Consider the following 21,082-nt stretch of genomic DNA (forward strand, 5'->3'; position numbering starts at 1 on the left):
ATTGCAAACTGGGCCAAACAGGAGGTTAAAGGGACTGACTCTCCAAGTGGGGAGAGTGTTAGTAAAGCGTCTGGAATGTTGCACCCGAGTACCAGGGGAGGAAAACTGAGACATATTTGAACACGTCTCCCGTTCACATGGTTGATCATACTTGGGTTCCACATGCATGTTTTAGCTGAAGGAAGAATACCTTAAACCTGGAGAGTTAAGACCCTTGTAATGGGTACCATGCAATATGACTTCAAAGGGTCTTCATTTGCTCACCGAACCTCTCCAATCCTATCACTGCTGCGTTTATGCCCCTGTACACATGCTTGATTCTCTTTTGGAGACATAGCAATCCATAGGTTTTAAGATACTTACTAGTCAGGTACATTCTTAGGCGTTTAATATGCGGTGTTGAGTCCATTTCGTTGAGCAAGGAGTAACTCTTGTCTATTCCATATTTGGCTTAAGGAACTTTATCTGTGCTCATTTCAATCTCTGGTTTTATGCAGCACCCCAACTCACCTTTACCCTTAAGCAAGAATAAGTTGTTTTTCTAAATTTGAGACCCTGTTCTGTTCTGTAATTCAGTTCCTGTGTAGCCAAGTTTACATTCCGTGTATTACTGATATCTTATGATGTTTCTTTTTCTGTGTGACTTATTTCAGTTAGAATCATCATACCTGAATCCACTCATTGTGCTGCTAAGGGCCTGATGACACAGATTTCATTGCTGAGTGATATTGCTTTGTAAGTAAATACCACAACTTCTTTATCCATTTTTCACTTTCTGCGATGTTGAACTTGTACTGTAAACGAGGTTCTTGTAAACAGAGCCGTTCCAAACTTTGGGGTGGCTGTGTCTTTTTGATTTTAATTTCCCTAAGTTATAGGACCATAAGTGGAAGTGCCCTAGGTTCTGTTGCTTTGTTTTTTAGATGTTTCAGGAAACACCATACACTTCTCCCGAGTGGTTGTTGGCAATTTACATCCCGCCCATCAGCATAACAAGGCTCCCAGTTCTCAATGGCCTGTTGCCTTTCTGGATTTTACACTTTTTTCAGATGGCCCTTTTGACCGGGGGGAAGTGAGACTTCATTGTAGTGCAGATTTCCTTTGCAAGCTTGCTTGGTTGGCCAAAAAGGGCGTATGCGTTTTTTCCTGAATATATTCAGGAAAAAACGCATACGCCTTTTTTGGCCAAGTGCATCATTGTGGACGTTCTGCCTCTTTTCCTATGCTTTCAATGCAATTCCAGTCTACCTCCTGAAATCGGTTTCCTGCAATTCTGCCCCGCTTTCAAGTCCTCTTGGCAGCCTTACTTCAGTCTATTTTTGGACGATAGCTGTCATTTATAACTCTGCAGGTTTGTGAATTACAGTGCCCCTGAGCTCCTTTCTTCAACTCGCTTTCTTTTGAGCTGGCCGCAACACCGCAGGATGGCTTCAGGCCCTAATCTGGTTCCGGTACGGCACGCTGAGCCTTTGGTTATTTCCTCTTCCTGGTGGGAAATGAGAGTTAAATTTGCCCGTCCAGACACCTCCAGCTAGCTTCTCATTGGTTCTCGCTATTCCTGTTCATCTTCCGCAGAAATTGCAAACTGGGCCAAACAGGAGGTTAAAGGCGCTGACTCTCCAAGTGGGGAGAGTGTTAGTAAAGCGTCTGGAATGTTGCACCCGAGTACCAGGGGAGGAAAACTGAGACATATTTGAACACGTCTCCCGTTCACATGGTTGATCATACTTGGGTTCCACATGCATGTTTTAGCTGAAGGAAGAATACCTTAAACCTGGAGAGTTGAGACCCGTGTAATGGGTACCATGCAATATGACTTCAAAGGGTCTTCATTTGCTCACCGAACCTCTCCAATCCTATCACTGCTGCGTTTATGCCCCTGTACACATGCTTGATTCTCTTTCGGAGACATAGCAATCCATAGGTTTTAAGATACTTACTAGTCAGGTACATTCTTAGGCGTTTAATATGCGGTGTTGAGTCCATTTCGTTGAGCAAGGAGTAGCTCTTGGCTATTCCATATTTGACTTAAGGAACTTTATCTGTGCTCATTTCAATCTCTGGTTTTATGCAGCACCCCAACTCACCTTTCCCCTTAAGCAAGCATAAGTTGGTTTTCTAAATTTGAGACCCTGTTCTGTTCTGTAATTCAGTTCCTGTGTAGCCAAGTTTACATTCCGTGTATTACTGATATCTTATGATGTTTCTTTTTCTGTGTGACTTACTTCACTTAGAATCATCATACCTGAATCCACTCATTGTGCTGCTAAGGGCCTAATGACACAGATTTCATTGCTGAGTGATATTGCTTTGTAAGTAAATACCACAACTTCTTTATCCATTTTTCACTTTCTGCGATGTTGAACTTGTACTGTAAACGAGGTTCTTGTAAACAGAGCCGTTCCAAACTTTGGGGTGGCTGTGTCATTTTGATTTTAATTTCCCTAAGCTATAGGACCATAAGTGGAAGTGCCCTAGGTTCTGTTGCTTTGTTTTTTAGATGTTTCAGGAAACACCATACACTTCTCCCGAGTGGTTGTTGGCAATTTACATCCCGCCCATCAGCATAACAAGGCTCCCAGTTCTCCATGGCCTGTCCTGCCTTTCTGGATTTTACACTTTTTTCAGATGGCCCTTTTGACCGGGGGGAAGTGAGACTTCATTGTAGTGCAGATTTCCTTTGCAAGCTTGCTTGGTTGGCCAAAAAGGGCGTATGCGTTTTTTCCTGAATATATTCAGGAAAAAACGCATACGCCCTTTTTGGCCAAGTGCATCATTGTGGACGTTCTGCCTCTTTTCCTATGCTTTCAATGCAATTCCAGTCTACCTCCTGAAATCGGTTTCCTGCAATTCTGCCCCGCTTTCAAGTCCTCTTGGCAGCCTTACTTCAGTCTATTTTTGGACGATAGCTCTCATTTATAACTCTGCAGGTTTGTGAATTACAGTGCCCCTGAGCTCCTTTCTTCAACTCGCTTTCCTGTGACCTGGCCGCAACACCGCAGGATGGCTTCAGGCCCTAATCTGGTTCCGGCCCGGCACGCTGAGCCTTTGGTTATTTCCTCTTCCTGGTGGGAAATGAGAGTTAAATTTGCCCGTCCAGACACCTCCAGCTAGCCTCTCATTGGTTCTCGCTATTCCTGTTCATCTTCCGCAGAAATTGCAAACTGTGCCAAACAGGAGGTTAAAGGCGCTGACTCTCCAAGTGGGGAGAGTGTTAGTAAAGCGTCTGGAATGTTGCACCCGAGTACCAGGGGAGGAAAACTGAGACATATTTGAACACGTCTCCCGATCACATGGTTGATCATACTCTGGGTTCCACATGCATGTTTTAGCTGAAGGAAGAATACCTAAAACCTGGGTAGTTGAAACCCGTGGAATGGGTACCATGCAATATGACTTCAAAGGGTCTTCATTTGCTCACCGAACCTCTCCAATCCTATCACTGCTGCGTTTATGCCCCTGTACACATGCTTGATTCTCTTTCGGAGACATAGTAATCCATAGGTTTTAAGATACTTACTAGTCAGGTACATTCTTAGGCGTTTAATATGCGCTGTTGAGTCCATTTCGTTGAGCAAGGAGTAGCTCTTGTCTATACCATATTTGGCTTAAGGAACTTTATCTGTGCTCATTTCCATCTCTGGTTTCTTGCAGCACCCCAACTCACCTTTACCCTTAAGCAAGAATAAGTTGGTTTTCTAAATTTGAGACCCTGTTCTGTTTTGGAATTCAGTTCCTGTGTAGCCAAGTTTACATTCCGTGTATAACTGATATCTTATGATGTTTCTTTTTCTGTGTGACATATTTCAGTTAGAATCATCGTACCTGAATCTACTCATTATGCTGCTACGGGCCTGATGACATAGATTTCATTGCTGAGTGATACTGCATTGTACGTAAGTACCACAAGTTCTTTATCCATTTTTCACTTTCTGCGATGTTGAACTTGTACTGTAAACGAGGTTCTTGTAAACAGAGCCGTTCCGAACTTTGGGGTGGCTGTGTCTTTTTGATTTTAATTTCCCTAAGCTATAGGACCATAAGTGGAAGTGCCCTAGGCTCTGTTGCTTTGTTTTTTAGATGTTTCAGGAAACACCATACACTTCTCCCAAGTGTCTGTTGGCAATTTACATCCCGCCCATCAGCATAACAAGGCTCCCAGTTCTCCATGGCCTGTTGCCTTTCTGGATTTTACACTTTTTTCAGATGGCCCTTTTGACCGGGGGGAAGTGAGACTTCATTGTAGTGCAGATTTCCTTTGCAAGCTTGCTTGGTTGGCCAAAAAGGGCGTATGCGTTTTTTCCTGAATATATTCAGGAAAAAACGCATACGCCCTTTTTGGCCAAGTGCATCATTGTGGACGTTCTGCCTCTTTTCCTATGCTTTCAATGCAATTCCAGTCTACCTCCTGAAATCGGTTTCCTGTAATTCTGCCCCGCTTTCAAGTCCTCTTGGCAGCCTTACTTCAGTCTATTTTTGGACGATAGCTGTCATTTATAACTCTGCAGGTTTGTGAATTACAGTGCCCCTGAGCTCCTTTCTTCAACTCGCTTTCTTTTGAGCTGGCCGCAACACCGCATGATGGCTTCAGGCCCTAATCTGGTTCCGGTACGGCACTCTGAGCCTTTGGTTATTTCCTCTTCCTGGTGGGAAATGAGAGTTAAATTTGCCCGTCCAGACACCTCCAGCTAGCCTCTCATTGGTTCTCGCTATTCCTGTTCATCTTCCGCAGAAATTGCAAACTGTGCCAAACAGGAGGTTAAAGGCGCTGACTCTCCAAGTCGGGAGAGTGTTAGTAAAGCGTCTGGAATGTTGCACCCGAGTACCAGGGGAGGAAAACTGAGACATATTTGAACACGTCTCCCGTTCACATGGTTGATCATACTTGGGTTCCACATGCATGTTTTAGCTGAAGGAAGAATACCTTAAACCTGGAGAGTTGAGACCCGTGTAATGGGTACCATGCAATATGACTTCAAAGGGTCTTCATTTGCTCACCGAACCTCTCCAATCCTATCACTGCTGCGTTTATGCCCCTGTACACATGCTTGATTCTCTTTCGGAGACATAGCAATCCATAGGTTTTAAGATACTTACTAGTCAGGTACATTCTTAGGCGTTTAATATGCGGTGTTGAGTCCATTTCGTTGAGCAAGGAGTAGCTCTTGTCTATTCCATATTTGACTTAAGGAACTTTATCTGTGCTCATTTCAATCTCTGGTTTTATGCAGCACCCCAACTCACCTTTCCCCTTAAGCAAGCATAAGTTGTTTTTCTAAATTTGAGACCCTCTTCTGTTCTGTAATTCAGTTCCTGTGTAGCCAAGTTTACATTCCGTGTATTACTGATATCTTATGATGTTTCTTTTTCTGTGTGACTTACTTCAGTTAGAATCATCATACCTGAGTCCACTCATTGTGCTGCTAAGGGCCTGATGACACAGATTTCATTGCTGAGTGATATTGCTTTGTAAGTAAATACCACAACTTCTTTATCCATTTTTCACTTTCTGCGATGTTGAACTTGTACTGTAAACGAGGTTCTTGTAAACAGAGCCGTTCCAAACTTTGGGGTGGCTGTGTCTTTGTGATTTTAATTTCCCTAAGCTATAGGACCATAAGTGGAAGTGCCCTAGGTTCTGTTGCTTTGTTTTTTAGATGTTTCAGGAAACACGATACACTTCTCCCGAGTGGTTGTTGGCAATTTACATCCCACCCATCAGCATAACAAGGCTCCCAGTTCTCCATGGCCTGTCCTGCCTTTCTGGATTTTACACTTTTTTCAGATGCCCCTTTTGACCGGGGGGAAGTGAGACTTCATTGTAGTGCAGATTTCCTTTGCAAGCTTGCTTGGTTGGCCAAAAAGGGCGTATGCGTTTTTTCCTGAATATATTCAGGAAAAAACGCATACGCCCTTTTTGGCCAAGTGCATCATTGTGGACGTTCTGCCTCTTTTCCTATGCTTTCAATGCAATTCCAGTCTACCTCCTGAAATCGGTTTCCTGCAATTCTGCCCCGCTTTCAAGTCCTCTTGGCAGCCTTACTTCAGTCTATTTTGGATGATAGCTGTCATTTATAACTCTGCAGGTTTGTGAATTACAGTGCCCCTGAGCTCCTTTCTTCAACTTGCTTTCTTGTGACCTGGCCGCAACACCGCAGGATGGCTTCAGGCCCTAATCTGGTTCCGGCACGGCACGCTGAGCCTTTGGTTATTTCCTTTTCCTGGTGGGAAATGAGAGTTAAATTTGCCCGTCCAGACACCTCCAGGTGGTCTCTCATTGGTTCTCGCTATTCCTGTTCATCTTCCGCAGAAATTGCAAACTGGGCCAAACAGGAGGTTAAAGGCGCTGACTCTCCAAGTGGGGAGAGTGTTAGTAAAGCGTCTGGAATGTTGCACCCGAGTACCAGGGGAGGAAAACTGAGACATATTTGAACACGTCTCCCGTTCACATGGTTGATCATACTTGGGTTCCACATGCATGTTTTAGCTGAAGGAAGAATACCTTAAACCTGGAGAGTTGAGACCCGTGTAATGGGTACCATGGAATATGACTTCAAAGGGTCTTCATTTGCTCACCGAACCTCTCCAATCCTATCACTGCTGCGTTTATGCCCCTGTACACATGCTTGATTCTCTTTCGGAGACATAGCAATCCATAGGTTTTAAGATACTTACTAGTCAGGTACATTCTTAGGCGTTTAATATGCGGTGTTGAGTCCATTTCGTTGAGCAAGGAGTAGCTCTTGTCTATTCCATATTTGACTTAAGGAACTTTATCTGTGCTCATTTCAATCTCTGGTTTTATGCAGCACCCCAACTCACCTTTCCCCTTAAGCAAGCATAAGTTGTTTTTCTAAATTTGAGAGCCTCTTCTGTTCTGTAATTCAGTTCCTGTGTAGCCAAGTTTACATTCCGTGTATTACTGATATCTTATGATGTTTCTTTTTCTGTGTGACTTACTTCAGTTAGAATCATCATACCTGAGTCCACTCATTGTGCTGCTAAGGGCCTGATGACACAGATTTCATTGCTGAGTGATATTGCTTTGTAAGTAAATACCACAACTTCTTTATCCATTTTTCACTTTCTGCGATGTTGAACTTGTACTGTAAACGAGGTTCTTGTAAACAGAGCCGTTCCAAACTTTGGGGTGGCTGTGTCTTTTTGATTTTAATTTCCCTAAGCTATAGGACCATAAGTGGAAGTGCCCTAGGTTCTGTTGCTTTGTTTTTTAGATGTTTCAGGAAACACCATACACTTCTCCCGAGTGGTTGTTGGCAATTTACATCCCGCCCATCAGCATAACAAGGCTCCCAGTTCTCCATGGCCTGTCCTGCCTTTCTGGATTTTACACTTTTTTCAGATGCCCCTTTTGACCGGGGGGAAGTGAGACTTCATTGTAGTGCAGATTTCCTTTGCAAGCTTGCTTGGTTGGCCAAAAAGGGCGTATGCGTTTTTTCCTGAATATATTCAGGAAAAAACGCATACGCCCTTTTTGGCCAAGTGCATCATTGTGGACGTTCTGCCTCTTTTCCTATGCTTTCAATGCAATTCCAGTCTACCTCCTGAAATCGGTTTCCTGCAATTCTGCCCCGCTTTCAAGTCCTCTTGGCAGCCTTACTTCAGTCTATTTTGGATGATAGCTGTCATTTATAACTCTGCAGGTTTGTGAATTACAGTGCCCCTGAGCTCCTTTCTTCAACTTGCTTTCTTGTGACCTGGCCGCAACACCGCAGGATGGCTTCAGGCCCTAATCTGGTTCCGGCACGGCACGCTGAGCCTTTGGTTATTTCCTTTTCCTGGTGGGAAATGAGAGTTAAATTTGCCCGTCCAGACACCTCCAGCTAGTCTCTCATTGGTTCTCGCTATTCCTGTTCATCTTCCGCAGAAATTGCAAACTGGGCCAAACAGGAGGTTAAAGACGCTGACTCTCCAAGTGGGGAGAGTGTTAGTAAAGCGTCTGGAATGTTGCACCCGAGTACCAGGGGAGGAAAACTGAGACATATTTGAACACGTCTCCCGTTCACATGGTTGATCATACTTGGGTTCCACATGCATGTTTTAGCTGAAGGAAGAATACCTTAAACCTGGAGAGTTGAGACCCGTGGAATGGGTACCATGCAATATGACTTCAAAGGGTCTTCATTTGCTCACCGAACCTCTCCAATCCTATCACTGCTGCGTTTATGCCCCTGTACACATGCTTGATTCTCTTTCGGAGACATAGCAATCCATAGATTTTAAGATACTTACTAGTCAGGTACATTCTTAGGCGTTTAATATGCGGTGTTGAGTCCATTTCGTTGAGCAAGGAGTAGCTCTTGTCTATTCCATATTTGACTTAAGGAACTTTATCTGTGCTCATTTCAATCTCTGGTTTTATGCAGCACCCCAACTCACCTTTACCCTTAAGCAAGCATAAGTTGTTTTTCTAAATTTGAGACCCTGTTCTGTTCTGTAATTCAGTTCCTGTGTAGCCAAGTTTCCATTCCGTGTATTACTGATATCTTATGATGTTTCTTTTTCTGTGTGACTTACTTCAGTTAGAATCATCATACCTGAATCCACTCATTGTGCTGCTAAGGGCCTGATGACATAGATTTCATTGCTGAGTGATATTGCTTTGTAAGTAAATACCACAACTTCTTTATCCATTTTTCACTTTCTGCGATGTTGAACTTGTACTGTAAACGAGGTTCTTGTAAACAGAGGCGTCCCAAACTTTGGGGTGGCTGTGTCTTTTTGATTTTAATTTCCCTAAGCTATAGGACCATAAGTGGCAGTGCCCTAGGCTCTGTTGCTTTGTTTTTTAGATGTTTCAGGAAACACCATACAGTTCTCCCGAGTGTCTGTTGGCAATTTACATCCCGCCCATCAGCATAACAAGGCTCCCAGTTCTCCATGGCCTGTCCTGCCTTTCTGGATTTTACACTTTTTTCAGATGGCCCTTTTGACCGGGGGGAAGTGAGACTTCATTGTAGTGCAGATTTCCTTTGCAAGCTTGCTTGGTTGGCCAAAAAGGGCCTATGCGTTTTTTCCTGAATATATTCAGGAAAAAACGCATAGGCCCTTTTTGGCCAAGTGCATCATTGTGGACGTTCTGCCTCTTTTCCTATGCTTTCAATGCAATTCCAGTCTACCTCCTGAAATCGGTTTCCTGCAATTCTGCCCCGCTTTGAAGTCCTCTTGGCAGCCTTACTTCAGTATATTTTTGGACGATAGCTGTCATTTATAACTCTGCAGGTTTGTGAATTACAGTGCCCCTGAGCTCCTTTCTTCAACTCGCTTTCTTGTGACCTGGCCGCAACACCACAGGATGGCTTCAGGCCCTAATCTGGTTCCGGTACGGCACGCTGAGCCTTTGGTTATTTCCTCTTCCTGGTGGGAAATGAGAGTTAAATTTGCCCGTCCAGACACCTCCAGCTAGCCTCTCATTGGTTCTCGCTATTCCTGTTCATCTTCCGCAGAAATTGCAAACTGGGCCAAACAGGAGGTTAAAGGCGCTGACTCTCCAAGTGGGGAGAGTGTTAGTAAAGCGTCTGGAATGTTGCACCCGAGTACCAGGGTACGAAAACTGAGACATATTTGAACACGTCTCCCGTTCACATGGTTGATCATACTTGGGTTCCACATGCATGTTTTAGCTGAAGGAAGAATACCTAAAACCTGGGTAGTTGAAACCCGTGGAATGGGTACCATGCAATATGACTTCAAAGGGTCTTCATTTGCTCACCGAACCTCTCCAATCCTATCACTGCTGCGATTATGCCCCTGTACACATGCTTGATTCTCTTTCGGAGACATAGCAATCCATAGGTTTTAAGATACTTACTAGTCAGGTACATTCTTAGGCGTTTAATATGCGGTGTTGAGTCCATTTCATTGAGCAAGGAGTAGCTCTTGTCTATTCCATATTTGGCTTAAGGAACTTTATCTGTGCTCATTTCAATCTCTGGTTTTATGCAGCAACCCAACTCACCTTTCCCCTTAAGCAAGCATAAGTTGGTTTTCTAAATTTGAGACCCTGTTCTGTTTTGGAATTCAGTTCCTGTGTAGCCAAGTTTACATTCCGTGTATTAGTGATATCTTATGATGTTTCTTTTTCTGTGTGACTTATTTCAGTTAGAATCATCGTACCTGAATCTACTCATTATGCTGCTACGGGCCTGATGACATAGATTTCATTGCTGAGTGACACTGCATTGTACGTAAGTACCACAAGTTCTTTATCCATTTTTCACTTTCTGCGATGTTGAACTTGTACTGTAAACGAGGTTCTTGTAAACAGAGCCGTTCCAAACTTTGGGGTGGCTGTGTCTTTTTGATTTTAATTTTCCTAAGCTATAGGACCATAAGTGGAAGTGCCCTAGGCTCTGTTGCTTTGTTTTTTAGATGTTTCAGGAAACACCATACACTTCTCCCAAGTGTCTGTTGGCAATTTACATCCCGTCCATCAGCATAACAAGGCTCCGAGTTCTCAATGGCCTGTTGCCTTTCTGGATTTTATACTTTTTTCAGATGGCCCTTTTGACCGGGGGGAAGTGAGACTTCATTGTAGTGCAGATTTCCTTTGCAAGCTTGCTTGGTTGGCCAAAAAGGGCGTATGCGTTTTTTCCTTAATATATTCAGGAAAAAACGCATACGCCCTTTTTGGCCAAGTGCATCATTGTGGACGTTCTGCCTCTTTTCCTATGCTTTCAATGCAATTCCAGTCTACCTCCTGAAATCGGTTTCCTGCAATTCTGCCCCGCTTTCAAGTCCTCTTGGCAGCCTTACTTCAGTCTATTTTTGGACGATAGCTGTCATTTATAACTCTGCAGGTTTGTGAATTACAGTGCCCCTGAGCTCCTTTCTTCAACTCGCTTTCTTTTGAGCTGGCCGCAACACCGCAGGATGGCTTCAGGCCCTAATCCGGTTCCGGCCCGGCACGCTGAGCCTTTGCTTAATTCCTCTTCCTGGTGGGAAATGAGAGTTAAATTTGCCCGTCCAGACACCTCCAGCTAGCCTCTCATTGGTTCTCGCTATTCCTGTTCATCTTCCGCAGAAATTGCAAACTGGGCCAAACAGGAGGTTAAAGGGACTGACTCTCCAAGTCGGGAGAGTGTTAGTAAAGCGTCTGGAATGTTGCACCCGAGTACCAGGGTACGAAAACTGAGACATATTTGAACACGTCTCCCGATCACATGGTTGATCATACTCTAGGTTCCACATGCATGTTTTAGCTGAAGGAAGAATACCTAAAACCTGGGTAGTTGAAACCCGTGGAATGGGTACCATGCAATATGACTTCAAAGGGTCTTCATTTGCTCACCGAACCTCTCCAATCCTATCACTGCTGCGTTTATGCCCCTGTACACATGCTTGATTCTCTTTCGGAGACATAGCAATCCATAGGTTTTAAGATACTTACTAGTCAGGAACATTCTTAGGCGTTTAATATGGGGTGTTGAGTCCATTTCGTTGAGCAAGGAGTAGCTCTTGTCTATTCCATATTTGGCTTAAGGAACTTTATCTGTGCTCATTGCAATCTCTGGTTTTATGCAGCACCCCAACTCACCTTTACCCTTAAGCAAGCATAAGTTGTTTTTCTAAATTTGAGACCCTGTTCTGTTCTGTAATTCAGTTCCTGTGTAGCCAAGTTTCCATTCCCTGTATTACTGATATCTTATGATGTTTCTTTTTCTGTGTGACTTATTTCAGTTAGAATCATCATACCTGAATCCACTCATTGTGCTGCTAAGGGCCTGATGACACAGATTTCATTGCTGAGTGATATTGCTTTGTAAGTAAATACCACAACTTCTTTATCCATTTTTCACTTTCTGCGATGTTGAACTTGTACTGTAAACGAGGTTCTTGTAAACAGAGCCGTTCCAAACTTTGGGGTGGCTGTGTCTTTTTGATTTTAATTTCCCTAAGCTATAGGACCATAAGTGGAAGTGCCCTAGGTTCTGTTGCTTTGTTTTTTAGATGTTTCAGGAAACACCATACACTTCTCCCGAGTGGTTGTTGGCAATTTACATCCCGCCCATCAGCATAACAAGGCTCCCAGTTCTCCATGGCCTGTCCTGCCTTTCTGGATTTTACACTTTTTTCAGATGGCCCTTTTGACCGGGGGGAAGTGAGACTTCATTGTAGTGCAGATTTCCTTTGCAAGCTTGCTTGGTTGGCCAAAAAGGGCGTATGCGTTTTTTCCTGAATATATTCAGGAAAAAACGCATACGCCCTTTTTGGCCAAGTGCATCATTGTGGACGTTCTGCCTCTTTTCCTATGCTTTCAATGCAATTCCAGTCTACCTCCTGAAATCGGTTTCCTGCAATTCTGCCCCGCTTTCAAGTCCTCTTGGCAGCCTTACTTCAGTCTATTTTTGGACGATAGCTGTCATTTATAACTGCAGGTTTGTGAATTACAGTGCCCCTGAGCTCCTTTCTTCAACTCGGTTTCTTTTGAGCTGGCCGCAACACCGCAGGATGGCTTCAGGCCCTAATCTGGTTCCGGTACGGAACGCTGAGCCTTTGGTTATTTCCTCTTCCTGTTGCGAAATGAGAGTTAAATTTGCCCGTCCAGACACCTCCAGCTAGCCTCTCATTGGTTCTCGCTTTTCCTGTTCATCTTCCGCAGAAATTGCAAACTGTGCCAAACAGGAGGTTAAAGGCGCTGACTCTCCAAGTGGGGAGAGTGTTAGTAAAGCGTCTGGAATGTTGCACCCGAGTACCAAGGGAGGAACACTGAGACATATTTGAACACGTCTCCCGATCACATGGTTGATCATACTCTGGGTTCCACATGCATGTTTAAGCTGAAGGAAGAATACCTAAAACCTGGGTAGTTGAAACCCGTGGAATGTGTACCATGCAATATGACTTCAAAGGGTCTTCATTTGCTCACCGAACCTCTCCAATCCTATCACTGCTGCGTTTATGCCCCTGTACACATGCTTGATTCTCTTTCGGAGACATAGCAATCCATAGGTTTTAAGATACTTACTAGTCAGGTACATTCTTAGGCGTTTAATATGCGGTGTTGTGTCCATTTCGTTGAGCAAGGAGTAGCTCTTGTCTATTCCATATTTGACTTAAGGAACTTTATCTGTGCTCATTTCAATCTCTGGTTTTATGAAGCACCCCAACTCACCTTTACCCTTAAGCAAGCATAAGTTGGTTTTCTAAATTTGAGACCCTGTTCTGTTCTGTAATTCATTTCCTGTGTAGTCAAGTTTACATTCCATGTATTACTGATATCTTATGATGTTTCTTTTTCTGTGTGACTTATTTCAGTTAGAATCATCATACCTGAATCCACTCATTGTGCTGCTAAGGGCGTGATGACACAGATTTCATTGCTGAGTGATATTGCTTTGTAAGTAAATACCACAACTTCTTTATCCATTTTTCACTTTCTGCGATGTTGAACTTGTACTGTAAACGAGGTTCTTGTAAACAGAGCCGTTCCAAACTTTGGGGTGGCTGTGTCTTTTTGATTTTAATTTCCCTAAGCTATAGGACCATAAGCGGCAGTGCCCTAGGCTCTGTTGCTTTGTTTTTTAGATGTTTCAGGAAACACCATACACTTCTCCCGAGTGTCTGTTGGCAATTTACATCCCGCCCATCAGCATAACAAGGCTCCCAGTTCTCCATGGCCTGTCCTGCCTTTCCGGATTTTACACTTTTTTCAGATGGCCCTTTTGACCGGGGGGAAGTGAGACTTCATTGTAGTGCAGATTTCCTTTGCAAGCTTGCTTGGTTGGCCAAAAAGGGCGTATGCGTTTTTTCATGAATATATTCAGGAATAATTTGCCCGTCCAGACACCTCCAGCTAGCCTCTCATTGGTTCTCGCTATTCCTGTTCATCTTCCACAGAAATTGCAAACTGGGCCAAACAGGAGGTTAAAGGCGCTGACTCTCCAAGTGGGGAGAGTGTTAGTAAAGCGTCTGGAATGTTGCACCCGAGTACCAGGGGAGGAAAACTGAGACATATTTGAACACGTCTCCCGTTCACATGGTTGATCATACTTGGGTTTCACATGCATGTTTTAGCTGAAGGAAGAATACCTTAAACCTGGAGAGTTGAGACCCGTGTAATGGGTACCATGCAATATGACTTCAAAGGGTCTTCATTTGCTCACCGAACCTCTCCAATCCTATCACTGCTGCGTTTATGCCCCTGTACACATGCTTGATTCTCTTTTGGAGACATAGCAATCCATAGGTTTTACGATACTTACTAGTCAGGTACATTCTTAGGCGTTTATTATGCGGTGTTGAGTCCATTTCGTTGAGCAAGGAGTAGCTCTTGTCTATTCCATATTTGACTTAAGGAACTTTATCTGTGCTCATTTCAATCTCTGGTTTTATGCAGCACCCCAACTCACCTTTACCCTTAAGCAAGCATAAGTTGGTTTTCTAAATTTGAGACCCTGTTCTGTTCTGTAATTCAGTTCCTGTGTAGCCAAGTTTACATTCCGTGTATTACTGATATCTTATGATGTTTCTTTTTCTGTGTGACTTATTTCAGTTAGAATCATCATACCTGAATCCACTCATTGTGATGCTAAGGGCCTGATGACATAGATTTCATTGCTGAGTGATATTGCTTTGTAAGTAAATACCACAACTTCTTTATCCATTTTTCACTTTCTGCGATGTTGAACTTGTACTGTAAACGAGGTTCTTGTAAACAGAGGCGTCCCAAACTTTGGGGTGGCTGTGTCTTTTTGATTTTAATTTCCCTAAGCTATAGGACCATAAGTGGCAGTGCCCTAGGCTCTGTTGCTTTGTTTTTTAGATGTTTCAGGAAACACCATACACTTCTCCCGAGTGTCTGTTGGCAATTTACATCCCGCCCATCAGCATAACAAGGCTCCCAGTTCTCCATGGCCTGTCCTGCCTTTCTGGATTTTACACTTTTTTCAGATGGCCCTTTTGACCGGGGGGAAGTGAGACTTCATTGTAGTGCAGATTTCCTTTGCAAGCTTCCTTGGTTGGCCAAAAAGGGCGTATGCGTTTTTCCCTGAATATATTCAGGAAAAAACGCATACGCCCTTTTTGGCCAAGTGCATCATTGTGGACGTTCTGCCTCTTTTCCTATGCTTTCAATGCAATTCCAGTCTACCTCCTGAAATCGGTTTCCTGCAATTCTGCCCCGCTTTCAAGTCCTCTTGGCAGCCTTACTTCAGTCTATTTTTGGACGATAGCTGTCATTTATAACTCTGCAGGTTTGTGAATTACAGTGCCCCTGAGCTCCTTTCTTCAACTCGCTTTCCTGTGACCTGGCCGCAACACCGCAGGATGGCTTCAGGCCCTAATCTGGTTCCGGCCCGGCATGCTAAGCCTTTGGTTAATTCCTCTTCCTGGTGGGAAATGAGAGTTAAATTTGCCCGTCCAGACACCTCCAGCTAGCCTCTCATTGGTTCTCGCTATTCCTGTTCATCTTCCGCAGAAATTGCAAACTGGGCCAAACAGGAGGTTAAAGGCGCTGACTCTCCAAGTGGGGAGAGTGTTAGTAAAGCGTCTGGAATGTTGCACCCGAGTACCAGGGGAGGAAAACTGAGACATATTTGAACACGTCTCCCGTTCACATGGTTGATCATACTTGGGTTCCACATGCATGTTTTAGCTGAAGGAAGAATACCTTAAACCTGGAGAGTTGAGACCCGTGTAATGGGTACCATGCAATATGACTTCAAAGGGTCTTCATTTGCTCACCGAACCTCTCCAATCCTATCACTGCTGCGTTTATGCCCCTGTACACATGCTTGATTCTCTTTCGGAGACATAGCAATCCATAGGTTTTACGATACTTACTAGTCAGGTACATTCTTAGGCGTTTAATATGCGGTGTTGAGTCCATTTCGTTGAGCAAGGAGTAGCTCTTGTCTATTTCATATTTGACTTAAGGAACTTTATCTGTGCTCATTTCAATCTCTGGTTTTATGCAGCACCCCAACTCACCTTTACCCTTAAGCAAGCATAAGTTGGTTTTCTAAATTTGAGACCCTGTTCTGTTCTGTAATTCAGTTCCTGTGTAGCCAAGTTTACATTCCGTGTATTACTGATATCTTATGATGTTTCTTTTTCTGTGTGACTTATTTCAGTTAGAATCATCATACCTGAATCCACTCATTGTGCTGCTAAGGGCCTGATGACATAGATTTCATTGCTGAGTGATATTGCTTTGTAAGTAAATACCACAACTTCTTTATCCATTTTTCACTTTCTGGGATGTTGAACATCTTCTGTAAACGAGGTTCTTGTAAACAGAGCCGTTCCAAACTTTGGGGTGGCTGTGTCTTTTTGATTTTAATTTCCCTAAGCTATAGGACCATAAGTGGAAGTGCCCTAGGCTCTGTTGCTTTGTTTTTTAGATGTTTCAGGAAACACCATACACTTCTCCCGAGTGTCTGTTGGCAATTTACATCCCGCCCATCAGCATAACAAGGCTCCCATTTCTCCATGGACTGTCCTGCCTTTCTGGATTTTACACTTTTTTCAGATGGCCCTTTTGACCGGGGGGAAGTGAGACTTCATTGTAGTGCAGATTTCCTTTGCAAGCTTGCTTGGTTGGCCAAAAAGGGCGTATGCGTTTTTTCCTGAATATATTCAGGAAAAAACGCATACGCCCTTTTTGGCCAAGTGCATCATTGTGGACGCTCTGCCTCTTTTCCTATGCTTTCAATGCAATTCCAGTCTACCTCCTGAAATCGGTTTCCTGCAATTTTGCCCCGCTTTCAAGTCCTCTTGGCAGCCTTACTTCAGTATATTTTTGGACGATAGCTGTCATTTATAACTCTGCAGGTTTGTGCATTACAGTGTCCCTGAGCTGCTTTCTTCAACTCGCTTTCTTGTGAGCTGGCCGCAACACCGCAGGATGGCTTCAGGCCCTAATCTGGTTCCGGCACGGCATCCTGAGCCTTTGGTTAATTCCTCTTCCCGGTCGGAAATGAGAGTTAAATTTGCCCGTCCAGACACCTCCAGCTAGTCTCTCATTGGTTCTCGCTATTCGTGTTCAACTTCCGCAGAAATTGCAAACTTGGCCAAACAGGAGGTTAAAGGCACTGACTCTCCAAGTGGGGAGAGTGTTAGTAAAGCGTCTGGAATGTTGCACCCGAGTACCAGGCGAGAAAAACTGAGACATATTTGAACACGTCTCCCGTTCACACGGTTGATCATACTCTGGGTTCCACATGCATGTTTTAGCTGAAGGAAGAATACCTTAAACCTGGAGAGTTGAAACCCGTGGAATGGGTACCATGAAATATTACTTCAAAGGGTCTTCATTTGCCTACCGATCCTCTCCAATCCTATCACTGCTGCATTTATGCCCCTGTACACACGCTTGATTCTCTTTTGGAGACATAGCAATCCATAGGTTTTAAGATACTTACTAGTCAGGTACATTGTTAGGCGTTTAATATGGGGTGTTGAGTCCATTTCGTTGAGCAAGGAGTAGCTCTTGTCTATTCCATATTTGGCTTAAGGAATTTTATCTGTGCTCATTTCAATTTCTGGCTTTATGCAGCACCCCAACTCACCTTTCCCCTTAAGCAAGCATAAGTTGGTTTTCTAAATTTGAGACCATGTTCTGTTTTGGAATTCAGTTCCTGTGTAGCCAAGTTTACATTCCGTGTATTACTGATATCTTATGATGTTTCTTTTTCTGTGTGACTTATTTCAGTTAGAATCATCGTACCTGAATCCACTCATTGTGCTGCTACGGGCCTGATGACATAGATTTCATTGCTGTGTGATACTGCATTGTACGTAAGTACCACAAGTTCTTTATCCATTTTTCACTTTCTGTGATATTGAACTTGTACGGTAAACGAGGTTCTTGTAAACAGAGGCGTCCCAAACTTTGGGGTGGCTGTGTCTTTTTGATTTTAATTTCCCTAAACTATAGGACCATACGTGGAAGTGCCCTAGGCTCTGTTGCTTTGTTTTTTAGATGTTTCAGGAAACACGATACACTTCTCCTGAGTGGTTGTTGACAATTTACATCCCGCCCATCAGCATAACAAGGCTCCCAGTTCTCCATGGCCTGTCCTGCCTTTCTGGATTTTACCCTTTTTTCAGATGGCCCTTTTGACCGGGGGGAAGTGAGACTTCATTGTAGTGCAGATTTCCTTTGCAAGCTTCCTTGGTTGGCCAAAAAGGGCGTATGCGTTTTTTCCTGAATATATTCAGGAAAAAACGCATACGCCCTTTTTGGCCAAGTGCATCATTGTGGACGTTCTGCCTCTTTTCCTATGCTTTCAATGCAATTCCAGTCTACCTCCTGAAATCGGTTACCTGCAATTTTGCCCGGCTTTCAAGTCCTCTTGGCAGCCTTACTTCAGTATATTTTTGGACGATAGCTGTCATTTATAACTCTGCAGGTTTGTGAATTACAGTGCCCCTGAGCTCCTTTCTTCAACTCGCTTTTTTGTGACCTGGCCGCAACACAGCAGGATGGCTTCAAGCCCTAATATGGTTCCCGCACGGCACGCTGAGCCTTTGGTTAATTCCTCTTCCTGGTGGGAAATGAGAGTTAAATTTGCCCGTCCAGACACCTCCAGCTAGTCTCTCATTGGTTCTCGCTATCCCTGTTCATCTTCCGCAGCAATTGCAAACTGGGCCAAACAGGAGGTTAAAGGGACTGACTCTCCAAGTAGGGAGAGTGTTAGTAAAGCGCCTGGAATGTTGCACCCGAGTACCAGGGTACGAAAACTGAGACATATTTGAACAAGTCTCCCGATCACATGGTTGATCATACTCTAGGTTCCACATGCATGTTTTAGCTGAAGGAAGAATACCTTAAACCTGGAGAGTTGAAACCCGTGGAATGGGTACCATGCAATATGACTTCAAAGGGTCTTCATTTGCTCACCGAACATCTCCAATCCTATCACTGCTGCGTTTATGCCCCTGTACACATGCTTGATTCTCTTTCGGAGACATAGCAATCCATAGGTTTTAAGATACTTACTAGTCAGGTACATTCTTAGGCGTTTAATATGCGGTGTTGAGTCCATTTCGTTGAGCAAGGAGTAGGTCTTGTCTATTCCATATTTGGCTTAAGGAACTTTATCTGTGCTCATTTCAATCTCTGGTTTTATGCAGCACCCCAACTCACCTTTCCCCTTAAGCAAGCATAAGTTGGTTTTCTAAATTTGAGACCCTGTTCTGTTTTGGAATTCAGTTCCTGTGTAGCCAAGTTTACATTCCGTGTATTACTGATATCTTATGATGTTTCTTTTTCTGTATGACTTATTTCAGTTAGAATCATCGTACCTGAATCCACTCATTATGCTGCTACGGGCCTGATGACATAGATTTCATTGCTGAGTGATACTGCATTGTACGTAAGTACCACAAGTTCTTTATCCATTTTTCACTTTCTGTGATATTGAACTTGTACGGTAAACGAGGTTCTTGTAAACAGAGGCGTCCCAAACGTTGGGGTGGCTGTGTCTTTTTTATTTTAATTTCCCTAAGCTATAGGACCATAAGTGGAAGTGCCCTAGGCTCTGTTGCTTTGTTTTTTAGATGTTTCAGGAAACACCATACACTCCTCCGGAGTGTCTGTTGGCAATTTACATCCCGCCCATCAGCATAACAAGGCTCCCAGTTCTCCATGGCCTGTCCTGCCTTTCTGGATTATACACTTTTTTCAGATGGCCCTTTTGACCGGGGGGAAGTGAGACTTCATTGTAGTGCAGATTTCCTTTGCAAGCTTGCTTGGTTGGCCAAAAAGGGCGTATGCATTTTTTCCTGAATATATTCAGGAAAAAACGCATACGCCCTTTTTGGCCAAGTGCATCATTTGTGGACGTTCTGCCTCTTTTCCTATGCTTTCAATGCAATTCCAGTCTACCTCCTGAAATCGGGTTCCTGCAATTTTGCCCCACTTTCATGTCCTCTTGGCAGCCTTACTTCAGTCTATTTTTGGACGATAGCTGTCATTTATAACTCTGCAGGTTTGTGAATTACAGTGCCCCTGAGCTCCTTTCTTCAACTCGCTTTCTTGTGAGCTGGCCGCAACACCGCAGGATGGCTTCAGACGGTAATCTGGTTCCTGCACGGCACGCTGAGCCTTTGGTTATTACCTCTTCCTGGTGGGAAATGAGAGTTAAATTTGCCCGTCCAGACACCTCCAGCTAGTCTCTCATTGGTTCTCCCTATTCCTGTTCATCTTCCGCTGAAATTTCAAACTGGGCCAAACCGGAGGTTAAAGGCGCTGACTCTCCAAGTGGGGAGAGTGTTAGTAAAGCGTCTGGAATGTTGCACCCGAGTACCAGGGGAGGAAAACTGAGACATATTTGAACACGTCTCCCGATCACATGGTTGATCATACTCTAGGTTCCACATGCATGTTTTCGCTGAAGGAAGAATACCTTAAACCTGGGTAGTTGAAACCCGTGGAATGGGTACCATGCAATATGACTTCAAAGGGTCTTCATTTGCTCACCGAACCTCTCCAATCCTATCAGTGCTGCGTTTATGCCCCTGTACACATGCTTGATTCTCTTTCGGAGACATAGCAATCCATAGGTTTTAAGATACTTACTAGTCAGGTACATTCTTAGGCGTTTAATATGCGGTGTTGAGTCCATTTCGTTGAGCAAGGAGTAGCTCTTGTCTATTCCATATTTGGCTTAAGGAACTTTATCTGTGCTCATTTCAATCTCTGGTTTTATGCAGCATCCCAACTCACCTTTCCCCTTAAGCAAGCATAAGTTGGTTTTCTAAATTTGAGACCCTGTTCTGTTCTGTAATTCAGTTCCTGTGTAGCCAAGTTTACATTCTGTGTATTACTGATATCTCATGATGTTTCTTTTTCTGTGTGACTTATTTCAGTTAGAATCATCATACCTGAATCCACTCATTGTGCTGCTAAGGGCCTGATGTCATAGAATTCATTGCTGAGTGATATTGCTTTGTAAGTAAATACCACAACTTCTTTATCCATTTTTCACTTTCTGCGATGTTGAACTTGTACTGTAAACGACGTTCTTGTAAACAGAGGCGTCCCAAACTTTGGGGTGGCTGTGTCTTTTTGATTTTAATATCCCTAAGCTATAGGACCATAAGTGGAAGTGCCCTA

General features: G+C 43.7%; 1 long non-coding RNA gene across 3 annotated transcripts in view; it reads left to right on the forward strand.

Annotated features, from left to right (window-relative positions):
• Nucleotides 1–21,082, forward strand: part of LOC307190094 — a 275,853-nt gene that overhangs the window by 49,826 nt on the left and 204,945 nt on the right. For all 3 annotated transcript variants that reach the window (XR_013829401.1, XR_013829402.1, XR_013829403.1), the window contains exon 3: nt 2,235–2,312. This is a non-coding gene — a long non-coding RNA (uncharacterized lncRNA). The remainder of the gene's footprint in view (nt 1–2,234; nt 2,313–21,082) is intronic.

Source organism: Stenella coeruleoalba (assembly GCF_951394435.1).
Source record: "Stenella coeruleoalba genome assembly, chromosome: 8".
Classification (NCBI taxonomy): Eukaryota; Metazoa; Chordata; class Mammalia; order Artiodactyla; family Delphinidae; genus Stenella; species Stenella coeruleoalba.